Raw genomic sequence first — 26,000 nt, 5'->3', positions numbered from 1 at the left:
TTCATTTAGGACTCCGAAATCACAATTTTTTAGTTTGGTAGGGAGTCTGCTTAATATTTTGTGATTTTTGTTAGAGATCGAAACCAACTCAAATTTTTCTAAATTTTTATATTCAATAGTTTTAATTGATTAGGTTTCTTATTCTATTTTTTCCAGAACTTTTAGAGAGTATTATTTATAGCCTTATTTTTAGTATTAGTTTCCTTGTGTTTTTTTAGTTTTTTTTGCTGATTTTTATTATTTTATTATTATCATAAATGTGCATGTATGCAACATCACAATTTAACACTCTGATTATTAAAATTTCATAATTTTGGATGTTTCTTAATTTTGTGGATTCAAAGTTTTTTATTGTTCCATGGCAAACATTCATAGCTTCCGCTTAGTGCCGATGTGTCTTATGGGGTAGTATATTAGGGAATCTTTCTATTTTCAAAATGGTGCATAAAACCCCATTGGAATTATAAAAAATAAAAAAAATAAAAAAAAAAAAACCCTGAACCAACAAAACTTATCAAGTTGTCCCCCAAACTCGTGACCAACCCGTTAAATGGGTTGTGAAATGTCACATTTGACCTTACTATTTAATATTAAAATAAAAACTATAATAATTATTTTAAAATTGCAAAAATACCCTTCTTCCCAGGCACTTTGAATGTCAAATTTGATTTAATAGCTTTTAATTAATATTTTTGTAAGCATTTGGGGTTTTTTTGAAATTTTAAAATAATAATTATAATTTTTAATTTAATAATAAATAGCAAGGTCAAATTTCACATTTCACCATCGGTTTGGGGGTAACTTGATAAGTTTTCTTAGTTCAGAAAGTTTTTTTTTATTTTACTGGAAATTTTATATACGATTTTAAAAATAGAATAGGGCTTTATGACTTTAACCCAATGTATTAATGCCATGAGAAAATAGCTTCTAAAGCCTCAAAAGGTGGTAATGATTCATTAACCTAAGCTTGTCAACATTGGATACTTTGCTCCTCCTCTGTCTATAAGCAGGAGTGTTAGTCCTAAGGTCTCTTAAGGAATGTTTGCCTATTTAATTTCAAAAAACCTTGTTTCAGTTGCTTCAAGTATGAACTTTACCTGCATTGTGTGTTGAAATAAGGTACAAGGGTGGTATTATCATTTACTCCTCAGTGACACATTTTATACACTGGTCTGGGATAATGCATTATAGTTTATATACCTATTTTAGCTAAAATCACTGAGCTTATGGAGGTTCAGCACTTGAAATTTAGCTATTGGTGTTCACAGGGGTATTATGGTCTTTTTTCAGCTTCACTCTATGTGTACACGTATTCCTTGATAGCTGCATTGCATTAGATTGTTGTGGTTGTGCCTACATTGTTGATTATACAATCTCAATACCTGTATTGAGCTGAGAATAGTATACAGCTAGTACAAGGGTATTTGTGGGTTTTCCATGGTGTACTTAGGAGTGTGACATGTGGCTGTGGTCCAAGGAGATATTCCTCCACTAATATTGTAATGCTCGGAGGCTAAGCAGAGGGATACACTACATTACAGCCTCACTTACATGAACTGAATTTACTGCTGCACAAGGTGTCACTATGTGGTGAGATATCAAGGATAAAAGTGAATTTTTACTAAGAGAATGTCAGAATTGTCCTTGTACAATCATTGGCTAAAAGGTGACAGCAAAGTTTTCAGTGAAAAGCAGCCAAGTATTTGCATCACTCTATATGTATGCTGTTATAGAGGCCTTTAGGGTTTCAAGCCCTTTTAATTCACTGATATTTGAGTTGCACCTAAGAACACTTAAGACTGTGATGCTAAGCAAGTTTTTCTATGTGATTTAATGATGATCCAAGCCAGAAAAGTTCACTGATTCAAGCCTTGTGTGTGTACTAATTGTTGAGATATTGCTGCATGCTGTCAAGTTTTCTGATGCAAAGGCTGGTTTGAGTAGTGATTTTGTGTTCCAAGCTGCTGTGGTCATTTCCAAAGGCTATCACAGGTATAAACAAGTTTTTTACATTTGCTTAGTACTTTTGTTTTGAACAAAAACATGATGAAACTGAATTTGGAGTCCTAAATCAGCTTATAAGCTTATTTTTCTGGTTTAATCTGTGATTTAATTACAAAATGGTTAAGTCTAGCTGTTTCATGAATTACCTAGCTGCTAACAAGTTTATTTTGGTGAATCAAAGCTGTTGAAATTGGCTGTGGTACAAAATATTAGCACACCGTGGTATTGACTTTGTAAAACCCTAAAATTGTGCTTTGTTGTGCTTGTTCAAGCACTATGAATGAACATTGTGCTATATTCATGCTATTCTTGACTATTCGAAGCTATGAACATGAGTACTACAGTGAAAGAAGACTGTGCAAGGTGCTGGTGAAGTGATCTAGAAAGGAAATTCTCATTTAACCCCTCAAACCCTAATTGCAGCAGATTGTGGTTTTAAGGTAGTAACTTGGAGTTTTGAGTTGTCTAACCTATTTCAATTGTAGGGAAGACTTGTTTACATTGTTCCACATCTGTAATGGTGTGTGTGGTGAGCTATGACAGCTTACTTGGTCTAAGCAGGGTTGCTTAAGACATGGGGAAGTGCTTGTGTGCACTTTGGTGAACTAGTGTCTAATCTTGTACTTGGGTGTGTGCAAAGAGTGAGATAGCTGGGTATGTAACAAGATACATACAACTAGTAGTGGATGATTTATTAGTTGAGGCCAAGAACCAAGGTTTTCCCTAGTTAAGAGGGTTTCCTTGTAATCCTTGTTGCATTGATCTTTACGTGATTACTCTTGTGTTTTAAAAGCTTTAATTAAAAAAGAAAGGTTTTAACCAATTCACCCCCCCCCCCCCTCTTGGTTCAATAATTGGTATCAGAGCTTTGGTCTACATTGTGAGGTTTTAATAATCCTGCAGTTGATCCTAGTATTGGATGAAGGTCAAGTTATTAACAAAGCTCCAGGGTTTGAAGGTTCAAACTTTGTTTCTTGGAAAACTATAATAGAAGCCTTCTTAATGTCCCAGTCCTATGATGTTTGGCATGCTGCCATACATGGTGTTACAATTTTCAATCCTGATAATCCCTCTACTGAAGACAAACTTGATGTAGCTAATGATGGCAACGCCAAACATGTTCTCTTCTGTGCCTTGATGCAACAAGAGTTCACCAGGGTTAAAAACTGTAAAATAGCCAAGGAAATATGGGATTCTCTTCAGGAAGCTCATGAGGGAAATAATGTTATCAAGGAGAACAAAATATAGCTCTTTAAAGTTTAATATGAAGTCTGTAAGATGGAAGAAAGGGAAACTGTTGCTAAGTATATGTTCAGGATCAATGACCTTGTCAACAATATAAGGGCCCTTGGTGAAGATATTAAAGATTTTGATGTTTGTAAGAAGATACTCAGGTCACTTACTTCTAGGTTCAATGCCAAGGTGATAATTCTTGAAGAAAAAAACCTTTCATAGATGAAGATTGATGAGCTTCAAACCTCTCTCACTGCCTATGAAATGAGAATTAGTGTTCCAACTGTTCACAGAAGAGAAGCTGCACTTAAAGCCAAGGAAGCTATTGAAGAAATTGAAACAAAGTCTGAGGATGATCTTGAAGGAGATGAGGTAGCCTACCTTGCTAAGAAATTCGGAAGGTTCAGGTTCAAAAAGAAAAATTAGTTACAAAACTTAACCTGCTATGGTTGTGGTAAGCCTGGTTATGTTGTGCCCAATTGTCCTAACTCAAAGAGGCAAAATCAGAAGAAGAATGAGGGAACAAATTACAAAGGAAGATTTAGAAGAAAAGCTCTTATCTCGGACAGGGATGCAGTTCCTGAAGAAGATAAACGTGAGGAAACACAAGAAGATGAATGTTATTTCATGGCTATTCTTGAAACACCTCAAAATTCAGGCCAAGTTGAGGAAGATAGTGACACTGAAATTGAAGAAATACTAGAAGAATGTGAAAGACTTGCTATAAAGTGTAATCAACAAAAGTCTCAAATCAAAAGGCTCAATTTAGAGTTGTTGAAGTCCAAACAGATTCTCACAAAACACTTCATACTAAAACTATCAACCATGTGTTCAATTTACCTTACCTTTCTAAGCCTGTTGAAGCCTCAAGTTAACACTCAGTGGTCTGTTAAGAAGTGTAAAGAAGAACTGTCACTTATTCTTGAAGAAAGGTCCTTGAAAATGGCTGAGATTTGGAAGCAGTCCACTAAACAAATTGGAAAGACTGGAATTGGCTATGTGTGTGATACAGCTACTAAGTTCAACTAAATTCACTCTGTGTTTGTTAAGGCCACAACTAGAGAAATGTATGCCAGATTTCCTATTATAAAGCCCCTAAGGTCCAAGTTTGATTTACTTGACAACACTTATAATACCTTAAGTTTCAACAGAGGTGACTTTGTTACATCAGCTATAAGAAACTTTAAGGTTACTAAGATATATGTGAAGAAGTCTGACTTAACTCAAACTCAGAAAATCAAGAACAAAGGGTTTGCTGTGAGATCTAAGATGATGTCGATTCTTAAGAAGTTAAATTCAGTGAGCCTCCTTATGTATACAGCCTTCAAAGCTTACAATACAAAAGAAAAGTGGTATGTTGATAGTGGCTGCTTAAAACATATGACAGGTGATGGATCTAAATTCATTTCTCTGAAACAATTTGATGGTGGTAATGTAATCTTTGGAGACAATCAAAAGGCTAGAATTGTTGGCATTGGTACTGTGAGTAGATCTGAAGAATTGCCTAAAATCTAAGAAGTTTCACTTGTTGAAGGACTCAAACACAACCTCCTTAGTGTTAGTCAACTGTGTGACAGTGGAAAGGAAGATTGTCTTGATAAAGAAAAGTGAAATGTGATTAATCTTGAATCAAAACAAGTCCTATTTTCAGCTTGTACATCTTCAGGAAATGTTTATACTGTCACTGAAGAAACTCAGTCCACTCAATGCAATTTAACAACCTGTGATGAGGGTAAGCTATGGCACAAAAGGTTAGGACATCTTCACTCAAGAAACCTGTCCAAGATTCTGAAGCTAAAAGCTCTCAAAGAACTGCCTGATATCAATTTTAAAGATAATTATCTCTGTAAAGCTTGTCAACAAGGGAAGCAAACCAAAGTCTTATTCCCCTCCAAGGAAATCAACTCCTTAAGAGCCCTTAACTTGATACACATGCTACCAGAATCACTAGTATTGGTGGAAGTAAGTATTTCATGCTTCTCATTGATGATTTCAGTAGAATGGTGTGGGTTTACTTCTTAAAAGAAAAGTCTAAGGCTATTATACTTCACCAAATTTGTTAATCTTATTGAAAATTAAAAAGGTTGTACTGTGAAAAGACTTAAGTCTGACTTTGGTTCTGAATTCACCATGAAAGATTTTGAGCATTATTGTGATGACAAGGGGATTAAGAAAAAATTCTCAGTTGTTACTACTCCTCAACAAAATGGGGTTGTGGAGAGCAAGTACAGGACAGTTCAAGAAATGGGAAGAACAATGTTGTTAGAAAAGGGTTTGGCAAAGGGTTTTTAGGCTGAAGCTGTGAGTACTGTTGTGCACATCATAAATAGGTTTCTTCTTAGACCTAATTCAACCAAAACACCTGTTGAATTGTGGTATGGAAGGCCTGCAACTGTTCACTACTTCAAGGTATTTGGCAGCAAATGTTATATACTGAACCACATTGACAGCTTCGGAAAGTTTGATTCAAAGGCTGATGAAGGTATATTCTTAGGGTATTCTACAAAAAACAAGTCTTATAGGTGTTATAATCTCAGGTCTTCAAAGTTGGTTGAGTCAATTCATGTGAAGTTTGATGGGAATCCCTAGTCAATATTAACTGAAAACTGTAACAACACTCTTAGTTCAAATGAAACCAGTTCCTCAGTCACTGAACCTGAAAGTCTAAAAGAAACCACTTATCTGGTGCTGCAAAAGCAGTTTCAAGCTGAAAACATCATTAGTTCACCTCAAGTTGGAATTCAAATAAGGAACAAGAAGAAAATAACTGAGTTAGAAGCTGCAGATGGTGAAGAATATAGTCACTTTGCAATGCTGTCATTCATTAAACCAAAGTCTTATTTTGAAGCTCAGAAAAGTGAAGATTGGATAGCAGCTATACAAGAAGAACTTGATCAAATTCATAAGAATGATACCTGAACACTTGTACCTAGACCTGAAGACAAGAATATAATTAGCTCCAAGTGGATTTACAGAAACAAGATGGATGAAAAGGGGTCTATTATCAGGAATAAGGCAAGGCTGGTGTGCAAAGGTTATTCATAGCAGATTAGTATTGATTATGACGAAACTTTTGGTCCAGTTGCTAGAATGGAATCCATAAGAATTCTTCTATCCTTTGCCTATCACAAACAAGTTAAAGTGTATCAAATGGATATTAAGTCAGCCTTTCTAAATGGAGACTTAAATGAAAAAGTTTACTTAAAATAACCTAAAGGCCTTGAAGATTCAGAGCATCCCTCTTACGTGTTCAAACTAAGTAAGGCCTTGTATGGCCTCAAACAAGCCCCAGAGCTTGGTATGAAAAGCTACATCAGTTCTTAGTTGAACAAGGATTTCACAGAGGCAAGGTTGATAACACCCTTTATGTCAAGATTCATCAAGAACAGTTTCTAATTCTGCAAATTTATGTTGATGATATCATGTTTTGTGGCTCAGACACCTCTCTAGCATCAGAGTTCACTAATCTCATAAAGACAAGGTTTAAAATGTCACTCTTGGGTACTCTCAGATACTTTTTAGGCCTTCAAATCACACAAGCATCCAAAGGAATCTTCATTTCACAACGAAAGTATGCTTCTCAGTTGCTTAAAAAGTTTCACATGGATGATAGTAAAGCTGTCTCAACACCACTGTGTCCAAATACCAAGCTTTCACTTGAGTATACCACAGAAGCAGTCCCCTCAACACTTTATAGGTCTATCATTGGAAGCTTGTTGTATCTTATAGCTTCAAGGTCTGATATAATGTACTTAATGGGTTTGGTGGCAAGATTTTAAAGTAATCCAAGGGTTTCTCATCTTCAAGCTGCCAAAAGAATCCTTAGATATGTCAAGGGAACCATCTCCTATGGCCTATATTATATTTTCTCACCCAAAATGTCTATTGCAACCTTCTCAGATGCTGATTGGGATGGTTCTTTACCTGACAGAAAAAGTACATCTGGTTGTTGTTATATTCTTGGCTCTAATGTGGTTTCTTGGCTAAGTAAAAAGTAAGAAACTGTCTCTCTGTCAACCTCAGAAACTGAGTATATAGCTTCCTCACAAGTTGGTTCACAATTGCTTTGAATGAAAACAACACTCTCAGGAACTCAATTTTCAGGACCTCCCAAACTTTTCTGTGACAATCAAAGTGTTATTGCTATCAGTAAAAATCCCACACTTCACTTAAAAAGCAAACATATTGACATCAGGTATCACTTTCTCAGGGATAAAGTCCAAAAAGTCCTTCTTGATATTACTTACTTACCAACTGAAGATCAACTAGTAGATATAATGACCAAACCTCTTTTTCCTCAGTGATTTTCAACCCTTAGAGACCTTCTTAAGGTTGTTCCCCATCCTTCCTAAATTTATTATTGTTGATTCTACTCACCTTTTGACCTTCAATGTCAAAAAGGGGGAGAAAATGACTGAAATAAGGATAGTTTTTAGGTTATTACTTACATTTGGTTTGTTTTTGGTTTACTTCTGAATTTTGGTTTCTATGTGGCAATTACTTACTGTATTCCTGTGGTTCTTATTCTCAAGACCTTAGTTCATATTAAAATGTTTTTGTCATTAAAGGCAAAAGGGGGAGATTGTTGGTCCTAAGGTCTCTTAAGGAATGCTTGCCTGTTCAATGTCAAAAAGCCTTGTTTCAATAGCTTCAAGTATGAACTCTACCTGCATTGTGTGTTGAAATAAGGGTAGTATTGTCATTTACTCCCCAGTGACACATTTTATACACTAGTCTGAGATAGTGCATTACAGTTTATATACCTGTTTTAGCAGAAATCACTGAGATTGTGGAGGTTCAGCACTTGAAATTTAGCTACAAGTGTTCACAGGGGAAATTTCTATGTGTATACGTATACCTTGATAGCTGCATTGCATTGGATTGTTGTGGTTGTGCCTACGTTGTTGATTACACAGTCTCAGTACCTATATTGAGCTAAGAATAGTATACAGCTGGTACAAGGGTATTTGTGGGTTTTCCATGGTGTGCTTAGGAGTGTGACACGTGGCTGTGGTCCAAGGAGATATTCCTCCACTAATATTGCAATGCTTAGAGGCTAAGCAAAGGGATACACTACATAATAGCCTTACCTACATGAACTGAATTTACTGCTGCACAAGGTGTCACTATGTGATGAGAAATCAAAGGTAAAAGTGACTTTTTACTGAGAGAATGTTAGAATTGTCCTTGTACAATCATTGGCTAAAAGGTGACAGCAATGTTTTCTGTGAAAAGCAACCAAGTAGTTGCATCACTCTATATATATGCTGTTATAGAGGCCTTTAGGCTTTCAAGCCCTTTTAATTCACTGATATATGAGCTGCAGCTAAGAATGCTCGAGACTGTAATGCTAAGCAAGCTTTTCTGTGTGATTTAATGATGATCCACGCCAAAAAAGTTCACTGATTCAAGCCTTGTGTGTGTACTAATTGCTGAGATGTTGTTGCTGTCAAGTTTTCTGATGCAATAGCCGGTTTGAGTAATGACTTTGTGTCCCAAGCTGCTGCGGTCATTTCCAAAGGTTGTCACAGGTATAAACAAGCTTTTTATACTTGCTCAGTACTTTGTTTTGAATAACGATGAGCGCTGAAAAGTTCGTTTTTAAACCCCTTAAGCTTGAGTGTTCTAGAACCTTTATCTATCTTATTTTTCCATTTTAGTACTTATTTGTGTTTTTGTCTATTTAGGTCAATAAAGTTAAAACGAGCTAAAAATGGTGTCTTAAGGCCTTTTTGGAGTCAAACTAAGTCTTCGTGAGGATTTGGAGCAAAAGAAAACTGATTTAGACCAAAAGGAGGCTAATGCTGAAAAACTGCCAAGTTGGATAGATCCAACTTTTTTGAGATTGATCGAAATTGGATCGATCCAACTTTTCTAAGATCGATCGAAGTTGGATCGATCGAACTTTTCTCAAATCAATCGAAGAAAAGTTGGATCGATCGAAATTGTGCTAGCAACGAGCAGTTTTATTCCCGCACACCCAAAACTCCACCTACCACATAGTACAGGATTAGATATTTTTGGGGCTATATTTTTTACTTAATGGCTAAGAAAATGACATTCTATATAAAGGGAAGTGACCCATTTTGAAAAGGAGTTTTTCATTATTTTACTTTTACATTGTAATTTTAATTTCTCTCTCTAGAAAAGTTAGAGATTAGGGTTAGAAGAAAATAGGGAAGTGGAGGCACATCTCAAGATCCATCTCTAGATCCACTCTTTCTCTCTCTCTCTAGAGCTTCAAAGAAGAAGAAGAAGAAGATGGAGCCATATTTAGAGCTTACCATTGAGGGTTTCATGATCACATCTACCGCCTCTATGATTGGCTAGATCTACACTTAGGACTTGGATTAGTCATAAGTATTATGTAATCTAAACCCTTATATTTCTATTTTTTGGGGATTTATATATATTGTTATGATTAGTGTTCCAGCCTTGTGAATTTAATGAATCTTGCTATATTTCTATGATTTCTATAGTTTAATTCTTCCTACTAATTCTCTAGTTTATTTACATGTCTATGTGTGATTAAATTAGGAATTATTTATTACATGATTCATATGGATTAATTTTTTCTATTGATTCTCTATTTGATTACATGTTGTCTTATGTGTGATTATTTGGGAATTGATCTCTATACTAGATTCTCTATGTTGGTTGCATGTCTATATGTGATTAATTAAGGATTTAGTGATGCTTAAGCATGGGTTTTCATTGAATGGGTTTGTTAATTAATTTGATGGATTATTTTTATGTTTGATGGATTGTTCTACAATTTAATTCATGTTTGTAGGTAGGTAGACAATCTATACTTGATTTGATATTCCATGGCTTATTATTGCAAATTCCATGATTCTCTAGGTTGATGTGTGCTATAATTGTGACTAGTTTGATGGGTCATGCTTAGATTTGATGGGTTGTTCTATACTTAGTTTATTTGTTGGTTAGGTAAACAATTCATACATAAATTTGATGGTCAATGCTTAATATTACAATTGGTAGTCGTATTTTGTTCACAACAATGTATTCACCATTAATAGAAAGCAAGTGGTTAATTACACGAGCTTAGTGGTGATTCCAACACCTTAAGTCCTCTCTTCATATCTCTTAAATCCCTATCTCTCACTAGTTTACTTTAATTACATTTTAATTTCCTTCCATCTTAGTTTAATCAACCAATCTCTATCTTTTCCAATCAATTGATACATTAGAGTTGAAGTTAAATTCCAACACGTATAATCCCTTGGGATGATTCCCTACTCACTCTTGCTACGTTAGTAGTAGTGGTTTTTATAAATTTAAATTTGACCTAAAAGGCTTTTCTTGAACTGCACATTCACTACATTATTTTGATGTATACAAGCGGCCTCGTCAAATTTTGGCGCCGTTGCCGGGGATTAACGGTTTTGTTGGAATTAAACTACACAATAGTGTTCATTTGATTGCTTCTATTTTTATTTTATTTTCCATTGTATATTCTTTTCTCTTGTTCTCATTATTATTTGTTCAATTAGGTACTTGACTACAAGGAAGGCAAACTTTGGAACTTGAAGCAATCATTGGAGCTTAAAGCTAACATTAAAATTTGAAGTTGCTTAAGGACCGTTGTGAGCAATTCTTGGAACTCTTGTATTTTAATTGTTTGACTTCTTTGAATGCTTGTGATAGCCCTTGTTGAGGCTCATTATATTGCTTTATCTTTATCCAAGCATAGGCCCTTGTTAAGGCCAATATTTTCTTGCATTTGGATTTTAATTGTGAATGGAGGAATTATTTGATCCAAGTTTGGAGGGAAATTATATCCCTTCACCTTATGCTCCTCCATCATATTTCAATCCTTATGAGATTGAGTGCAATTCATTTCATGCATCATCTTATTATGGACTTGATCACTCATTTAATCCTTCTTATGACTATTACCCTTCCACACAATTTTATGAAGAACCAAATCCACCACCTTCTAGTTACTCACCCGGATTTAAAGAAAAAGTTTTAGCTTTACTTGATGTGCATATTTCACACACTTCACTTATTAATTTTCATTCTCAAATGTTAGCCAAGCTTGGAGCTCAAGTTGAGAAAATTGCAAGTACTCTTTCTCGTCAAGAGGAAGAGGAAGAGGCAAATGAAAAAATGGCAAGAACTTCAATGTATATAGATGAGGATGATAAGACTGAAGAGGATGAAACAAGTAAGCTAATGCCTAGCACTCTATCTTGTATAGAGGAGGAAGTGGCAAGTGAGTTAGTGGCTAATCCAATAGAGCATAACATGATTAATGAGGACTTTCCTTGTTTTGATTATGATTTTATCTCGGACATTGCTACTCTAGAGAGTGAGGAGACGTTGACCACACTTGAGGTAGGAGAGAAGGAAGAGGAACTTGTTGAAGAGGGTCTTCCTTCTATTATCTCCAAAGACCCTCTTGAGACATGCCTTTTTGAAATATATAAAAATTGTGTTTTTGACTTTAAAAGATCCAAAAATATTTTGTTTAACTTTAATTTTTTATTTTTCTTAATTTTTAATTTTTAATTTTTAATTTTGAAAAAAAAAATTATTATTCTTTGCATTCTTTATTTCCTTGCATTTTTTCTTCTTGCATTGTTATTTACTTGCCTTTTTATTTTTGTTTGTGTACATATTTGTATTGTCTTAAAAATAAAATAAAAAAATGATTTTCAATGTAGCATTTCGTCTTGCTAGAGACGTTAAACTTAGCACCCACATGACACATTGTGTCTTTTATCTCTTGTATAGTTCATGTTCGTTTGCATTTTTATTTCTTTATTTTTCTTGCATTTTGTTTCATTGTACATACTTTCATCAAAATTTAAAAAAAAAAAAAAAAAAAAAAAAAATTTGTTTTCACTCTTTATTATTTTGTTCTTGCATCGTTTCTTATTTTTTGTTTTTCATTTCTTGCATTGTACATATTCTTTTATTGCATTTAAATTCTTTGATTTTCTTGCTTTTTATATATACTTTCTTTCATTAATTGAAAAATATAAAAACTTTTCACCATTGTGCTCTTATGTGTAGTCATGCACACTTTATGCTTTAGCTAGGGCTTGATCTCATATCTCTCTTTCATCTTTTGCCATATTGCCTTATAATGCATGATTTGATTATTCTTATCCCATTTAATATTTGATGAGAGTTTGCTAGTGTGGTTAATCAAGTAGGTTGCTGATTCCAAGTTTGGGGGAAATGTCTTTCGAATTGGATCATTGCCAAACTTCATGTCTTTGCCACCACGGTATACTCTTTCCATCTTTTCCATTGTTCTCATTGCACATTGAGGACAATGTGCAGTTTAAGTTTGGGGTAAAGTGTCTTTGTTGCATTCTACTTAAGTTTGAGACTTAAATGCATGATTGAGATTTGAGATTGATGTTAGCGATGATTTTGATCTTTTGAGGACCATATTGCTTAAAATTTAAAAATTGCTTGACTTGAGAGTCCAATACTCCTTGTATGCCTTGTGGATGCCATTTATGAGTAAATTTTTCGAAAGATTGATATCTTGCTTGCATTTGTGGTCCACATCATCTTGATTTTGTGATTGTTTTGAGATTCATTCTATGATTCTACACTAGCACAGGCGCACACTAGCATTCATTTGTGGGGTACATGCTTTGTTGATTATAGAATTGGTTATATCCCAATTAGGCTAGTAGTGCATTGAAAGCTTTCATTCTTGATAAAGGTGGATAACAATCCATTTTCACTAAGTAGCCGGGATTCTAGTCTCATCAAGCACTGAAATTCTCGCGTCGAAAGGTGGAAGGCCAAAACTCTAGGTTAATAATTGAACTTGCTTAACCAAAAAAAAAAAAAAAAAAAAAAAAGAGTGAGGACTTCTCCCAAAAGGTGAGAAGTGGGAAATGATTAGATGGGGGTTGTTTAGATTTGTAACCTAGTTGATTTGAGCTTGTAAGTCCTTAGGGGTATTTGAACACCTAATGCCCTAAAGCCGTCCGGTTTGGGAGTCATTGACCTAACGCTCGACCTCATGAATCGCTAGAAAGCTTAATAGATCCACACATTGCACAATGCTTCCAACTTTGATCCTTTAAAAAAAATAAAAAATAAAAATAAAAATCGAGTGAAAAGAATAAGCGCACCTTGAATAATAAAGCTTTAATAAAAGGTCCACTTTTTGTCTTGATGATCGGTAATAGATTTATGTGCTAGTTTGAGGGTAAGGATGTGATTAATTCTTTAGTTAGCTAAGATAGTAACATATTTGATGCCGGTCCACTCAAAAAGGATTCTAGAGTTATTTTGATTTACATGATCATTTTCTTGATGTGTGGAGGACCATACTTGCTTGCTTGATGTTGAGATTTTGGGAGATTGCTTGGAAATGTTTGAAAAATTGCATACTTGAGGTAGTTTTCTCACAATGCTTGTTTGCAATATTGGTGCCTCTTTCGAAGGAATGAGTTTAATGTTTGTGGGTATCATTTCTGGAAACCCTCACCAGACTTCACTCGTCCACTAGGGGTAACCTAGGGGTTTAAAAGGTTTGTTGCATATGCTAAATGCAATCGTGTTTCCTATGAAAGTGGCGCTATCATTTTATTGTTTTCTAGTTCGTAGTTGTTTAGTTGTTCATTTCATTTCTTTACTTGGTAGTTTATTACTAGGGACTAGCAATATTTAAGTTTGGGGGTGTGATGAGCGCTGAAAAGTGCACTTTTAAACTCCTTAAGCTTGAGTGTTCTAGGACCTTTATCTATCTTATTTTCCCATTTTAGTACTTATTTGTGTTTTTGTCTTTTTTAGGTCAATAAAGTTAAAACGAGCTAAAAATGGTGTCTTAAGGCCTTTTTGGAGTCAAACTAAGTCTTTGTGAGGATTTGGAGCAAAAGAAAGCTGATTTGGAGCAAAAGGAGGCTAATGCTGAAAAATTGCCAAGTTGGATAGATCCAACTTTTCTAAGATCAATCGAAGTTGGATCGATCGAACTTTTCTGAGATCGATCAAAGTTGGATCGATCGAACTTTTCTCAGATCGATCGAAGAAAAGTTGGATCGATAGAAGAAAAGTTGGATCAATCGAAAATGTGTTGGCAGCGAGCTGTCTTATTCCCGCAGGCCCAAAACTCCACCTACCACATAGTACGGGATTAGATATTTTTGGGGCTATATTTCTGACTTAATGTCTAAGAAAAGGACATTCTATATAAAGGGAAATGACCCATTTTGTAAAGGAGTTTTTCATTATTTTACTTTTACATTGTAATTTTAATTTCTCTCTCTAAAAAAGTTAGAGATTAGGGTTAAAAGAAAAGAGGGAAGTGGAGGCACATCTCAAGATCCATCTCTAGATCCACTCTCTCTCTCTAGAGGTTCAAAGAAGAAGAAGATGGAGCCATGTTTGGAGCTTACCCTTGAGGGTTTCATGACCACATCTACCTCCTCCATGATTGCCTAGATCTACACTTATGGCTTGGATGAGCCCTAAGTCTTGTGTAATCTAAACCCCTGTATTTCTATTTTTGGAGATTTATATATATTGTTGTGATTAGTATTCTAGCCTTGTGAATTTAATGAATCTTGGAATATTTCTATGATTTCTATGGTTTAATTCTTCCTATTAATTCTCTAGTTTATTTACATGTCTATGTATGATTAAATTAGGAATTATTTATTACATGATTCATATGGATTAATTCTTTCTATTGATTCTCTATTTGATTACATGTTGTCTTATGTGTGATTATTTGGGAATTGATCTCTACACTAGATTCTCTATGTTGGTTGCATGTCTATGTGTGATTAATTAAGGATTTAGTGATGCTTAAGCATGGGTTTTCATTGAATGGGTTTGTTAATTAATTTGATGGATTATTCTTATGTTTGATGGATTGTTCTACAATTTAATTCATGTTTGTAGGTAGGTAGACAATCTATACTTGATTTGATATTCCATGGCTTATTATTGCAAATTCCATGATTCTCTAGGTTGATGTGTGCTACAATTGTGACTAGTTTGATGGGTCATGCTTAGATTTGATGGGTTGTTCTATACTTAGTTTATTTGTTGGTTAGGTAAACAATTCATACATGAATTTGATGGTCAATGCTTAATATTACAATTGGTAGTCGTATTTTGTTCACAACAATGTATTCACCATTAATAGAAAGCAAGTGGTTAATTACACGAGCTTAGTGGTGATTCCAACACCTTAAGTCATCTCTTCATATCTCTTAAATCCCTATCTCTCACTAGTTTACTTTAATTACATTTTAATTTCCTTGCATCTTAGTTTAATCAACCAATCTCTATCTTTTCCAATCAATTGATACATTAGAGTTGAAGTTAAATTCTAACACGTATAATCCCTTGGGATGATTCCCTACTCACTCTTGCTACGTTAGTAGTAGTGGTTTTTATAAATTTAAATTTGACCTAAAAGGCTTTTCTTGAACTGCACATTCATTACATTATTTTGATGTATACAAGCGGCCTCGTCAAATTTTGGCGCCGTTGCCGGGGATTAACGGTTTTGTTGGAATTAAACTACACAATAGTGTTCATTTGATTGCTTCTATTTTTATTTTATTTTCCATTGTATATTCTTTTCTCTTGTTCTCATTATTATTTGTTCAATTAGGTACTTGACTACAAGGAAGGCAAACTTTGGAACTTGAAGCAATCATTGGAGCTTAAAGCTAACATTAAAATTTGAAGTTGCTTAAGGACCGTTGTGAGCAATTCTTGGAACTCTTGTATTTTAATTGTTTGACTTCTTTGAATGCTTGTGATAGCCCTTGTTGAGGCTCATTATATTGCTTTATCTTTATCCAAGCATAGGCCCTTGTTAAGGCCAATATTTTCTTGCATTTGGATTTTAATTGTGAATGGAGGAATTATTTGATCCAAGTTTGGAGGGAAATTATATCCCTTCACCTTATGCTCCTCCATCATATTTCAATCCTTATGAGATTGAGTGCAATTCATTTCATGCATCATCTTATTATGGACTTGATCACTCATTTAATCCTTCTTATGACTATTACCCTTCCACACAATTTTATGAAGAACCAAATCCACCACCTTCTAGGTACTCACCCGGATTTAAAGAAAAAGTGTTAGCTTTACTTGATGTGCATATTTCACACACATCACTTATTAATTTTCATTCTCAAATGTTAGCCAAGCTTGGAGCTCAAGTTGAGAAAATTGCAAGTACTCTTTCTCGTCAAGAGGAGGAGGAAGAGGCAAATGAAAAAATGGCAAGAACTTCAATGTATATAGATGAGGATGATGAGACTGAAGAGGATGAAACAAGTAAGTTAATGCCTAGCACTCTATCTTGTATAGAGGAGGAAGTGGCAAGTGAGTTAGTGGCTAATCCAATAGAGTATAACATGATTAATGAGGACTTTCCTTGTTTTGATTATGATTTTATCTCGGTTATTGCTACTCTAGAGAGTGAGGAGACGTTGACCACACTTGAGGTAGGAGAGAAGGAGGAGGAACTTGTTGAAGGGGGTCTTCCTTCTATTATCTCTAAAGACCCTCTTGAGACATGTCTTTTTGAAATATATAAAAATTGTGGTTTTGACTTTGAAAGATCCAAAAATGAAGTGAACTCTCTAATGGACTCCTTAGCTAATTTGGAAGGCGAGGAGATGGTGATTTTTGAGGAGGAGAAAAAGGATGAAGAGAAGGTGTTCCTTGATATTCCAAATGAGTCTTTGAAAGACATTGACTTGCCAATTCACAAAGGAAGTGATTCTTTGAATACACTTCAAGGGCACAAAATTGAGGCAAGGCTAACCATAATTGATTTTGTTTTCAAGACCGTGGATGAAAGGAACAATATCATCTCTTTCATTTCTTTTCAAGTCATTGTTTTGGAGGATGATTTCATTGTTTTAAGTGGGACATTAAATGAGAAAAGTGAAAAGATGATCAATAAGGATGTTTCATATCTGGTTTTTTATTCTTTTGATTAGTGAGTTGACCCAACGTCTTGCTAGAGACGTTAAACACTAGTATTCGTAGAGTTTCAAAACTTTATTCCTCCCTCATTTCTTTTTATTTTTATTTTTCATTCTTATGTATATTCTTCCATCCATTTTTCAATCTCTATTTTTGTTACCATCATTGGGGCTTAGCATAGGATTTTATGCACTTTAATCTCAAATGGAGGCATTTGGTGCCAGTTCGATCGATCACAAGAGCACCTTTTTATCGATCGAACATTATCTCTGCATATTTTCATCTCTCTGTTCCATCGTTCGAAGAAAACCTGCATATTTTAGCTCTCTGCCTGATTGATCATAAGTTCTTCGATCGATCTAGATTCATCTTGGATCGATCTGCAGTCCCAACACTTAGAAGAAAAAAAAAAATTTGAACCTGCATATTTCAGCTCTTTGTCCCATTGTTTGAACTTTATGTTCGATCGATCCAAGTAAATTCGATCGATCCGGGAGCCCTCATGATCAATCGAGATTTCATACTTAGAAAAATTTTCAAAGCACTGCAAATTTCATACTCTCTACCCCATCGTGCGAGCATAGATTGATCATGGTGTGATCGATCCAAGTCAAGATCGATGACAGCTTTGCCCCTTTCAATTTTTGACTTTTTCTTCTTTCTATTTTTATTTTATTTTATTTTTCATCTTCTTTCACCATTGTTATTTCTTTTATTTTATTTACTCCCTTTTCTCTTTTAAAAAAAAAAAAGAAAAAAAAAATTTAAAATTTCTTACAAATACAAAAAAAAAATTTGTTCATTTTATTTTATTTTCGAAAACTCCAAAAAGATTTTTATTTTATTTTATTTTCATTTTTACTTTCACGATTTATTTTTATTTCAAACTTTTAAAAAAAAAAAAAATCCCAAAAATATTTTTCTTTTCTTTTATTTTATTTTATTTCCTTTTATCTTATTTCCAAAAAATCCAAAAATATTTTGTTTAACTTTAATTTTTTATTTTTCTTAATTTTTAATTTTTAATTTTGAAAAAAAAAATTATTATTCTTTGCATTCTTTATTTCCTTGCATTTTTTCTTCTTGCATTGTTATTTACTTGCCTTTTTATTTTTGTTTGTGTACATATTTGTTTTGTCTTAAAAATAAAATAAAAAAACGATTTTCAATGTACCATTTCGTCTTGCTAGAGACGTTAAACTTAGCACCCACATGACACATTGTGTCTTTTATCTCTTGTATAGTTCATGTTTGTTTGCATTTTTATTTCTTTATTTTTCTTGCATTTTGTTTCATTGTACATACTTTCATCAAAATTTAAAAAAAGAAAAAAAAAAAAAAATTGTTTTCACTCTTTATTATTTTGTTCTTGCATCGTTTCTTATTTTTTGTTTTTCATTTCTTGCATTGTACATATTCTTTTATTGCATTTAAATTCTTTGATTTTCTTGCTTTTTATATATACTTTCTTTCATTAATTGAAAAATATAAAAACTTTTCACCATTGTGCCCTTATGTGTAGTCATGCACACTTTATGCTTTAGCTAGGGCTTGATCTCATATATCTCTTTCATCTTTTGCCATATTGCCTTATAATGCATGATTTGATTATTCTTATCCCATTTAATATTTGATGAGAGTTTGCTAGTGTGGTTAATCAAGTAGGTTGCTGATTCCAAGTTTGGGGGAAATGTCTTTCGAATTGGATCATTGCCGAACTTCATGTCTTTGCCACCACGGTATACTCTTTCCATCTTTTCCATTGTTCTCATTGCACATTGAGGACAATGTGCAGTTTAAGTTTGGGATAAGGTGTCTTTGTTACATTCTACTTAAGTTTGAGACTTAAATGCATGATTGAGATTTGAGATTGATGTTAGCGATGATTTTGATCTTTTGAGGACCATATTGCTTAAAATTTAAAAATTGCTTGACTTGAGAGTCCAATACACCTTGTATGCCTTGTGGATGCCATTTATGAGTAAATTTTTCGAAAGATTGATATCTTGCTTGCATTTGTGGTCCACATCATCTTGATTTTGTGATTGTTTTGAGATTCATTCTATGATTCTACACTAGCACAGGCGCACACTAGCATTCATTTGTGGGGTACATGCTTTGTTGATTATTGAATTGGTTATATCCCAATTAGGCTAGTAGTGCATTGAAAGCTTTCATTCTTGATAAAGGTGGATAACAATCCATTTTCACTAAGTAGCCGGGATTCTAGCCTCATCAAGCACTGAACTTCTCGCGTCGAAAGGTGGAAGGCCCAAACTCTAGGTTAATAATTGAACTTGCTTAACCAAAAAAAAAAAAGAAAAAAGAGTGAGGACTTCTCCCAAAAGGTGAGAAGTGGGAAATGATTAGATGGGGGTTGTTTTGATTTGTAACCTAGTTGATTTGAGCTTCTAAGTCCTTAGGGGTATTTGAACACCTAATGCCCTAAAGCCGTCCGGTTTGGGAGTCATTGACCTAACGCTCGACCTCATGAATCGCTAGAAAGCTTAATAGATCAACACATTGCACAATGCTTCCATCTTTGAACCTTTAAAAAAAATAAAAAATAAAAATAAAAATCGAGTGAAAAGAATAAGCGCACCTTAAACAATAAAGCTTTAATAAAAGGTCCACTTTTTGTCTTGATGATCGGTAATAGATTTATGTGCTAGTTTGAGGGTAAGGATGTGATTAATTCTTTAGTTAGCTAAGATAGCAACATATTTGATGCCGGTCCACTCAAAAAGGATTCTAGAGTTGTTTTGATTTACATGATCATTTTCTTGATGTGTGGAGGACCATACTTGCTTGCTTGATGTTTAGATTTTGGGAGATTGCTTGGAAATGTTTGAAAAATTGCATACTTGAGGTAGTTTTCTCACAATGCTTGTTTGCAATATTGGTGCCTCTTTCGAAAGAATGAGTTTAATGTTTGTGGGTATCATTTCTGGAAACCCTCACCAGACTTCACTCGTCCACTAGGGGTAACCTAGGGGTTTAAAAGGCTTGTTGCATATGCTAAATGCAATCGTGTTTCCTATGAAAGTGGCGCTATCATTTTATTGTTTTCTAATTCGTAGTTGTTTAGTTGTTCATTTCATTTCTTTACTTGGTAGTTTATTACTAGGGATTAGCAATATTTAAGTTTGGGGGTGTGATGAGCGCTGAAAAGTGCACTTTTAAACTCCTTAAGCTTGAATGTTCTAGGACCTTTATCTATCTTATTTTCCCATTTTAGTACTTATTTGTGTTTTTGTCTTTTTTAGGTCAATCAAGTTAAAACGAGCTAAAAATGGTGTCTTAAGGCCTTTTTGGAGTCAAACTAAGTCTTTGTGAGGATTTGGAGCAAAAGAAAGCTGATTTGGAGCAAAAGGAGGCTAATGCTGAAAAATTGCCAAGTTGGATAGATCTAACTTTTCTGAGATCAATCGAAGTTGGATCGATCGAACTTTTCTGAGATCGATCAAAGTTGGATCGATCGAACTTTTCTCAGATCGATCGAAGAAAAGTTGGATCGATAGAAGAAAAGTTGGATCAATCAAAAATGTGTTGGCAGCGAGCTGTCTTATTCCCGCGGGCCCAAAACTCCACCTACCACATAGTACGGGATTAGATATTTTTGGGGCTATATTTCTGACTTAATGTCTAAGAAAAGGAAATTCTATATAAAGGGAAATGACCCATTTTGTAAAGGAGTTTTTCATTATTTTACTTTTACATTGTAATTTTAATTTCTCTCTCTAGAAAAGTTAGAGATTAGGGTTAGAAGAAAAGAGGGAAATGGAGGCACATCTCAAGATCCATCTCTAGATCCACTCTCTCTCTCTCTCTCTCTCTCGCTAGAGGTTCAAAGAAGAAGAAGATGGAGCCATGTTTGGAGCTTACCCTTGAGTGTTTCATGACCACATCTACCTCCTCCATGATTGGCTAGATCTATACTTATGGCTTGGATGAGCCCTAAGTCTTGTGTAATCTAAACCCTCGTATTTCTATTTTTGGAGATTTATATATATTGTTGTGATTAGTGTTCTAGCCTTGTGAATTTAATGAATCTTGGAATATTTCTATGATTTCTATGGTTTAATTCTTCCTATGAATTCTCTAGTTTATTTACATGTCTATGTATGATTAGATTAGGAATTATTTATTACATGATTCATATGGATTAATTCTTTCTATTGATTCTCTATTTGATTACATGTTGTCTTATGTGTGATTATTTGGGAATTGATCTCTACACTAGATTCTCTATGTTGGTTGCATGTCTATGTGTGATTAATTAAGGATTTAGTGATGCTTAAGCATGGTTTTCATTGAATGGGTTTGTTAATTAATTTGATGGATTATTCTTATGTTTGATGGATTGTTCTACAATTTAATTCATGTTTGTAGGTAGGTAGACAATCTATACTTGATTTAATATTCCATGGCTTATTATTGCAAATTCCATGATTCTCTAGGTTGATGTGTGCTACAATTGTGACTAGTTTAATGGGTCATGCTTAGATTTGATGGGTTGTTCTACACTTAGTTTATTTGTTGGTTAGGTAGACAATTCATACATGAATTTGATGGTCCATGCTTAATATTGTAATTGGTAGTCACATTTTGTTCATAACAATGTATGCCACATTAATAGAAAGCAAGTGGTTAATTACACGAGCTTAGTGGTGATTCCAACACCCTAAGTCCTCTCTTCATATCTCTTAAATCCTTATCTCTCACTAGTTTACTTTAATTACATTTTAATTTCCTTGCATCTTAGTTTAATCAACCAATCTCTATCTTTTGCAATCAATTGATACATTGCAAATTCCATGATTCTCTAGGTTGATATGTGCTACAATTGTGACTAGTTTGATGGGTCATGTTTAGATTTGATGGGTTGTTCTACACTTAGTTTATTTGTTGGTTGGGTAGACAATTCATACATGAATTTGATGGTCCATGCTTAATATTGTAATTGGTAGTCACATTTTGTTCATAACAATGTATTCCACATTAATAGAAAGCAAGTGGTTAGTTACACGAGCTTAGTGGTGATTCCAACACCCTAAGTCCTCTCTTCATATCTCTTAAATCGTTATCTCTCACTAGTTTACTTTAATTACATTTTAATTTCCTTGCATCTTAGTTTAATCAACCAATCTCTATCTTTTGCAATCAATTGATACATTAGAGTTGAAGTTAAATTCCAACACGTATAATCCCTTGGGACGATACCTACTTACTCTTGCTACGTTAGTAGTAGTGGTTTTTATAAATTTAAATTTGACCTAAAAGGCTTTTCTTGAACCACACATTCACTACATTATTTTGACGTATATAAGCGACCTCGTCAAACAAAAACATGTTGAAACTGAATTTGGAGTCCTAGATCAGCTTATAAACTTGTTTTTCTGGTTTAATCTGTGATTTAAGTACAAAATGGTTAAGTCTAGTTGTTTCACGAATTATCTAGCTGCTAGCAAGTTTATTTTGGTGAATCAAAGCTGTTAAAATTTGCTGTGGTACAAAATATTAGCACATTGTGGTATTGACTTTGTAAAACCTTAAAACTGTGTTGTGTTGTGCTTGTTGATTGTGAATGAACATTGTGATACATTCATGTTATTCTTGACTATTTGAAGCTATGAACATGAGTACTATAGTGAAAGAGGACTGTGCAAGGTGCTGGTGAAGTGATCTCGAGAAGAAATTCCCATTTTACCCCTCAAACCCTAATTGCAGCAGATTGTGGTTTTGTGATAGTAACTTGGAGTTTTGAGCTGTGTAACCTATTTCAATTGTTGGGAAGACTTGTTTACATTGTTCTACATCTGTAATGGTGTGTGTGGTGAGCTATGAGAGCTTACTTGATCCAAGCAAAGTTGCTTAGGACAGGGGGAGTGCTTGTGTGCACTGTAGTGAATTAGTGTGTGTATTGGTTGTGAAAACTAGTGTCTAATCTTATACTTGGGTATGTGCAGAGAGTGAGACAACTGAGTGTGTAACAAGATACATACAACTAGTTGTGGATGATTTATTGGCTGAGGCCAAGAACTAAGTTTTTCCCTAATTGAGAGGGTTTCATTGTAATCCTTGTTGCATTGATCTTTATGTAATTGCTCTTGTGTTTTAAAAGCTTTAATTAAAAAAGAAAGGTTTTAACCAATTCACCCCCTTTTGGTTCAACAAAAAGGTTATGAAATTTTTATTTTGGTAATAATACAAAGTTAAAGCTTAAGTCAGACCAGGGGCGAAGCCAGGATTTTAATTTAAAGGGGGCTCAGTGTAAAAAAAAAAAAAAAAAAAAAAAAAAAAAAAAAAAAAAAAAGAAAAGAATGTTAAGAAGTAGGGGAGCCAAAAAAATTTGGTAAGAAGAAGAAGAAAAAAAAGGGAAGAAAAAAAAAATAGAGTTTGAGTAAAGAAGGAAAATTTAACTTTTTTTTTTTAATGAAATCAAAGAAATATTAAGAGCAAAAGAAGAAGAAAATAAAATTTTAGAAGACAATTTTAGAAATTTAGAAATTTAGAGGGGACATTATATAGAAATTTTCTTATAAATGTTCCAACTAAAATAAAAATTACTATATTTTATCGTAGACGGGGCGAGGCTAGGAGGGGCATGTGCCCCCTCTGGGCACACACTGACTCTACCCCTGAGTTAGACACCAATTTATAAGAGGTTAATTATATACAAACGAAATTTTTGCTTCTAACTATGTAGGATATATTGAAGGGCATGTTGTTTATATATTCACGTGTAATCAATCAATCTTAGTCCCATCAGCGGTCAAGCTTCAAATTCTTATTTTAGCTTATTCCTTATGGAAGACACAGAGTTAATAGTAGTATTCCAATAAGTCAAACCATGACTGCATCATTCAGTTATACTAAAAAGATTTATTTATTTATTTATTTTTTTTTTTTTGAAGATTTCGGAAATGGAATCCAACCAATTCAATTTCAAATTCATCCTAATTTACCTTTAGGGTCGGCTATATGGAATTGGAGTCTTGGAATTGAAGAAAATTTTGGTTTAATTTTTGTAATTATTTTTAACAAATTTCACCAATTCTAATTCCTAAACTCCAATTACACGCAACCAAACACACTGTCAAGATATAAATTTGCAAAGAGCATAATTTATATCTTTCATCTCTTTAAGACTAAGGGTATTATTAGGGTTAGATCCAACTCTTCATATTCGCAAGTTGTTTGTCAACGCCAACTCCAAACTATGTGAAAGAGAAGATGTTATTACATGCACATATGTATCGACGAAAACATATTGCTAGGGAATTTTGAGAGGTAAATAACTCATCAGGAACAGGCGTAGATGTTAATGTCACTATAATGATCTTGATTTTTACTATTTTCCATTTTATGGGATTTTTTCTGATTTTTTTGGGTTATTTTCGTTTTGTCTCGTTTTGCGTTCCGGACACCGTGGGGTGTGTCGAGTGAGTTGCGAGGGTTGGTTGGACATTTCCTTGAGTTCAAGACTCTTGGAAACGTATTGGTTGTCATTTCGGCATTTTTTAGTTTTTCGAGTCGGGAAGTCCCAGACAGGATCCGTAACTGGATTTGTGATGCACCGGTATTATTTTTTCGAGGCCATTGCATTTCATCCATTATTATTTGATACATTTTATTTGGCTATATGCTTATACATGTGTTGTGGTGGGTTTAGCGTATGTACAAATATATATATATATATATATATATATATATATATATATTAAGTTGAAGGAGATATTATTATATTAATCCGTGGGACCCACCACTATTTCATTATGTAATGACCTTAGGGTCATTTACAGACCCTTAGTTTTATCTCTCTTCTCTGTTGCGTCCCTTTCTCTTTTCCTCTGTAATTTTTTTTTTTTTTTTTTTGTCACTTTAAGGCTTGATCCTCACTTATACACTTAGAATTAGACTTTGCCACCGAAGGCAAAGTCGTCGAGCACGTTGAGACCTATGTTTTGATCGGAGCAAAGTGCCGTTTAGACCACCATTGTGATTTTTGGATTTGGGGGTTTTTGTGGATTTTGCTCTTCATTTGTGATGTAGGGGTCTCTAATGCATACGTTCTTTGATTTCAGTGAATTATTTCCTTGTATTTTGACTCCACCATGCCTTAATTGTATTATTTTGGTTGTGGTTATATGGATTATGTGTAATAAGCAAGCTAGTTGTATCCTTATGTGAGTAATTGATTCTATGAACATGTCAATTGAAATTATATGAAAAAGATATGCTAAGTTTAAATTTCGTATATGCCTAGAATGCCATATGTTATGAATTTGAGTTTGATTATGTTGAAGCTTTTTGAGTTAATTGCTTTTCTAGTATACAAGAATGATGTAGATAAAATGAAAGGAAATTGATATTAACATGGCATGAAATGTACGAGACATTCATGCATTCATTGGGAAAGAAAAAAGGGAAAATGTTTTGAAAAGTAAATGAAATTATTTTGAAAAAATATTTTTGAAAGGTGTTTCCGAAAACCTGGGTGCCTAAGAGTTGCCTAATGGTCCGTGGCGTTAGTGTTGTCTAAAGAGGTTAGGGAGAGACCCTAGAAAGGTTGACCTACCTAGGCCCGCGACGCCTTGGAGTTGCCATGTGGTTAGGGATAGCTAGCCAATCCTCGTCTCGTGATGCCATGGAGTTGCCATGGGTCGGATTGCACTAACAGTTTGAAAATAATGTATGTAAAATTCATGGAACTCTAAAAAATGGTTTAATTTGATTCAAATACAAGCCCCTTTGTGTGGTGAACAAGTCAGAAAATGGCTTTTTAATTGGTCTAATCTCGT

The sequence above is a fragment of the Cornus florida genome, unplaced genomic scaffold (assembly GCF_030987335.1).
Source record: "Cornus florida cultivar Cherokee Brave unplaced genomic scaffold, ASM3098733v1 CherokeeBrave_3.0.0_Hap2_Chr11, whole genome shotgun sequence".
In the NCBI taxonomy this organism is placed as follows: Eukaryota; Viridiplantae; Streptophyta; class Magnoliopsida; order Cornales; family Cornaceae; genus Cornus; species Cornus florida.
Note: the sequence above shows the minus strand (reverse complement) of the source record.